The sequence below is a fragment of the Meleagris gallopavo genome, chromosome Z, assembly GCF_000146605.3.
Source record: "Meleagris gallopavo isolate NT-WF06-2002-E0010 breed Aviagen turkey brand Nicholas breeding stock chromosome Z, Turkey_5.1, whole genome shotgun sequence".
Classification (NCBI taxonomy): domain Eukaryota; kingdom Metazoa; phylum Chordata; class Aves; order Galliformes; family Phasianidae; genus Meleagris; species Meleagris gallopavo.
In genome coordinates this window covers 18,093,273-18,098,376 of record NC_015041.2, presented here as the reverse complement: position 1 = coordinate 18,098,376, position 5,104 = coordinate 18,093,273, and the positions used below count along the sequence as shown (strand labels likewise).

The 5,104-nt window shown below is 36.4% G+C and overlaps 1 long non-coding RNA gene across 1 annotated transcript; it reads left to right on the top strand.

Moving 5' to 3' along the window:
* Nucleotides 1-1,492: 1,492 nt before the first annotated feature.
* On the top strand, nt 1,493-4,667 carry LOC109363922. Its single transcript, XR_002109823.1, has 3 exons — nt 1,493-2,508; nt 3,028-3,066; nt 3,943-4,667. It is a non-coding gene; the product is annotated as an uncharacterized LOC109363922 (long non-coding RNA).
* Nucleotides 4,668-5,104: the final 437 nt, after the last annotated feature.

Below are 5,104 nucleotides of genomic sequence, written 5' to 3'. Positions count from 1 at the left end.
GGACAGCTTAAGAAGATATAGATAACATTTTGGTGAACTTCTAAGGAAAATTTGATTACTTTTGCTGTATGAAAATCCTATGACTTCTGGAGTTCCTAATTGTAGACAGAGTAGGAAAAGATATTTTTTCCTTCATTATTTTCTTCCCCCAGTGGAATTTAATGTATGTGAAAGTTCTACACTGTGAAGTCAGGTTGCTGAAATCACCTTCAGCAAAAGTATTTAATGGATAAAGTAAATGTAGTTTTTCCTGCAGTAGTTTTTTAGCCTATATTTTAGTGCAGATGTGGCAGCATGTTTCAGGATCTATAGCTATCTAATTTATAGAATTCTCATCAGGATTAGCACCAAATGTGCCAATTAGTGCTGACAGCAGGTAGGTATCTAATAATCAGAAACTAGCTTGAGATGACATACTTGTTCTTGTTTAAAAAACAAGTAAGCAAACAAAACAAAAAACAGATACTGATGTTTCCAGACCCTAATTACAATTGTTTGTGTCAGCTTGTCTTTCTCGCTAGGAATGGATATAATTCACTGTATTACTGAGACATTACTTGAGAATTGTTAACTTGGAAAAGCTGGGCACTGGAATCCACAAACTAGATGCACAGCATATTCTATATCTTAGTCTCAAAGTCAGGCCTTGAAATTTGGAAAGTCTGGAACTGGGCTTCTTTATTTTAGGGCAAACACTTTGTGTAAATCTGCAGAGCATATTCTAGGACATAAATAGCTTGACATTAGAGTTGCTAGTATGAGATGCATCTACTGCTCATCCAAAGAGCATCTTAAGAGATGAAAGCATTCAGTGGCATAAACAGAGTCTGAAATCTAGAGCAGTCAGCATTCTGCATTTTCCTTTATTTTCTTTTTGACAAACTAGTTGATTAACTATATTTTTTTTGCTTTTTTTCCCCACCTGATTCTGCAAGTTTCTGTTTTTTACTCTGTCCCATTTCCTTTCACTTTCAGTGGGAAAGGAATCTGAATGCTGGTTTGAAGCATTTTGAGTTTATTTCTCCCATTGTGTCTATCAGATGTCATTCTTGGAACTCTGAACTTCATTTTCAAAGGGACATCCCACCACTGAAAGCGTTCTGCTCATCAGCAGCATAGCAGAAAAAAGAAGAAGACTATTACAATATCCTTTGACAGAATCAAGTTTGACTAAATTAACAATATCAACAGCCACATGGCAGTTCCTGTGGAGCTTATAACCCCAAAAGACAATGCAGTCCAAGTAAAAATATGTCTGATTCCTGCTCTCACACAGAGATACTCCGGCCTATAAAAGTATGAATTCTTTTCCTATGCACTGCTTCTAAGTTTTGTTAAGTTTGATAGTACTTCTATCTAACAGGTGGAGTGGTTGTTCTATTGTATTGCACTCAGTCAACACTGTAGAAAAAATAAACAGTATATTATATTCCAACTTGGCAATGATGAAGAACTTTATTGTAAAAGAAAAAGCAGTGTGGAAAAAGGGAAAATAGTTAAAATGACTTTCAGTGACATAAAAGTAGCCCTGATGTTCTGTTGTGGATTAACCATTTTCTAAGGATTAGTATATCCTCTAGTTCTGGTACTATTAGGTATGGAGTATTAAAATATCAGGAGACGTTCGCAGATGGAGGGAACTTCAGAGCACCACATGTGTACCTGATAGCATTAGCTTTATTATAAAAATAACATTTCTGCAGTTTTTAGAGATTTGAAGTACTTTGGTCGGAATGGTTTGTTACCTTGCTTCTGAATGTAGGCAGTTCAGAGCTTTTATAACACTGAAAACTGCCTCAGATTACCTTGTTTTCTTTACTGTCGAAGAAGCATGTGTTACAACAGGGTGAGAGTCAGACTCCCCTATGGAGCAGATATTACACCTTTGTAAATACAGTCTGAGGTAGCTTGATCCCTCTTGAATTAAGTGTACATCCTAGTTACCAGGGGCAAAAGCCTGCAGATTAGAAGCTAACACAGAGTAGTTAGTCTGAAATCCCAAGGTAACTTATGTACGTTTCATAGCCAGTGTCAAAGCCTGTTTGATGGACCTAGCAAAATAGTGTTTGATCTCTGCCAACTACCAGGAGGGTGCCAGTGACCAAGGGTATAAGTGAAATTACAGTAAAGTACCCAGACTTTAAATGCGCTTAGTAAGAAATTAGGAAACTGGCTGTATCTAGGGATGCCTGGACATTACCATCACAGCTCACTCAGGCTGAGAAGAGGAAGAGATGAGTGAGCACATGCACGGCTTGTGGAACCAGAACTCCAGTGGTACCTGCTGTGTTTGTGACAGCTACAAAGAGGGTGCAGCTTCAGTAGCTTCGATGTGCACCTTGAGTGAAGCTGCTGCAAGAAGACCCCTGGCAGATGTACAGTTTTTTGACAAGGCAGCATGTCCTCTACTCTCTGACAACAGCAGTTACTGTTGTGGATAAAAAGTAGTGGTGGCTTAGACATGAAATGACATCCAGCATACTATTTTAACCCTGCAGACTTATACATGTAAATCTTCCAGTGCATGTATATCTAGTATCAGTTTTTCATTAGTTTGCCATTTACATTGAGATTGTGTTTTATTCAAAAAAGTTCTACTGAAACACATTATTTAAGCATGTGTAAAGGAATGTGCAAGTGTTGATTTCCTTCTTCCCCAAAGTTATAAAAAATATTTTTTCCAAGCTGTTTTATTTATGCTAGTAAGAATGGGAAAATACCTACTGCTTTTTTTCTTTGCTTACTGTTCCACATAAACATTTTTTTTTTCTTGAACATCATGAACCAAAAGAAGTGAAAATTTTTTTATAAGATTCCAACAAATTAACCTTATAATCATGAAAAGCAAGAGAGACACTAGTGAAACTAAAAATGTATTTTCTTCAACATTAAGGATTTATGTAACTTGCTTGGATTCAAAATTTTGTTAAATAACTGAGAAAATGAATTTTAATTTTTAGGAACAAGAGTAGTGCTTAAAGAAGAGACTCAGTTTCTTTGTGCCTAGTTGTTTTTTTTTTTTCACAGAAACACCAAAACGTATGGCAGCTAAAAGACCACAAGGAGGTAAGAGCATGAGACTTAGGAAATGGTGCTAAAAGAATACATTTGAAACATTAGAAATTAAGGTTTGGAACCAATATTAATTTCCTTTCTGGCAGTCTCTATGATGCTCTATTTTAGATTTGTGACTAAACAGCATAGGTAATAGATTGCTGTTTGCTGAACAGCATCTGCACAACCCCAAAGCATTCTCTGTTTCTCATAATGCCCCAGGGAGTAGGCTGGGATGGTTAGAAGAATGGAAGGGCATGCAGTGAGTACAGCTGACCTGAGTTGACTATACTCTAGAGCATCTTACTTAACAATAAAGCTGCAGTGGGTCTTTCCAGAGCAGTTGTTGCTTGGAGACTGGTAGTTGGTCTGCTGGTGAGTGACTGCCATTGCATCTCTTGTGCATTTATTTGTTTATTTTTTTTGCATGTGTAACCTATCGCTTATAAACCTCTAATCAAAATAGAGAAGGTTGCTCTGTAAAGAACCTGAGAATGACAAACAATTTACACATAATGTATTCCACACCTGGGAAAATGCAAAACTGATAGTAAAACATTATCTGATATACAGGTGAACAAGTATGCTACTTTGAATCCACGCTGACCTGTTAATACCACTGGACTAAAAGTCAATTGATCCCTGGTCTTGGATCAAGTGATGCAGAATATAACTGTTCTACATCACTGGAAGCTGCTGACAAGAGTGATCCTGATGTAACCTTTAGGCCAGGAGGTTACTATATGTCTTTTGCTGGAAAGTTTTGTAAGAACAGATCCATGTATGCCTTCTTTCCCGAGTCCATCTATTAACAGTTCAGCATGGGGCTGAAAGGATTTGTATATCTACCAAGATTGATAAATCATGATGTTCTTCTACCTATTTCAGGACAGTCATATGGGTCTGTGAATGAAACAGGATCAAATGGAGCTTATGGTAAATGGGAATTGTGGTTGTGAAAAGAATACAGAGGTAGAGAGACCTGCGGTGTTCAGAGAAAAACAAATGCAAGTAAAGGATAACATTGTACATCAATCATACACTATCTCTAGAAAATAGGGACAACAAAGACAAATTTAAATGCTTTGGAAAGGCTGATGGATAACTGGAGAGCCGATACTGGAAGACCTGAGAGCTGAAAGGACTTTTTCTTCTTTTTCCCTGCAGAATTAGATTTTTGACATAGATATATTACTTCTAAACATTATTAGAGAGGCAATGTTACCAGGTTTTTACTTCCCTGGTAAAGATTTAGAAAAAAGTGGTGTGAACAACGTCAGAGTTTAAGACAAATAGACAGTGGTCAGTGGGTAGATTTTTTGAATTTCAAAAGGAAGCTGAGGAAACTTGGAACTTCTTACCTAAAGAAGCAAATATTTTATGCAATAATTCATATTGAATTTACATGGAAAAGAGCTGCAGGTGTATGACACACCACTTCAGAAATAATATTAAGAAAAGCAGATTAGACAAAAAGAATGGATTAATGGATTAGTTAGAAAAGAAGCATACGTCAGAAAGTATGACAGTAGCTGAGAATTTCCTAATCCATCTCTTTTTTAAATCATATTTTGTCAGCTTCCCAAAGACCTAGTGACCAATATCTGACACAATTTTCATAAAATACTGACAAATGAAATACTATTTATTTTTATATGTGGTCATCTGCCTTTTAGTATCTTTAATCTTTATTAAAATTTTCTTTTTTTGGTTTGGCCTTAATTTTCAGTGTTATCAGCACGGCATTTCAGAACAATTTTTCTGCTTGTTTCTAGTCACATAACTATTTCATTCCTGTTTATTTCTCCCATGAGGCACATAGCTAAGAGACTAAGTGTCTCTCCAGGAGCTCCAGAAATAGATATTGTAAGATTAAGTCATCAAGAAACTGCTGGTTGAACTGTTCTGTGATGGGACATTTGACTCACTGACATGAGGATAATTTTTACAAAGGCAACATAACATGACTAAAGGAAAGGCAAAAAATAACAGAGCTGCTTACTTCACGGTTTTGGAAAACTAAGCCAGTTGCTAAGGACACAATAGTTAG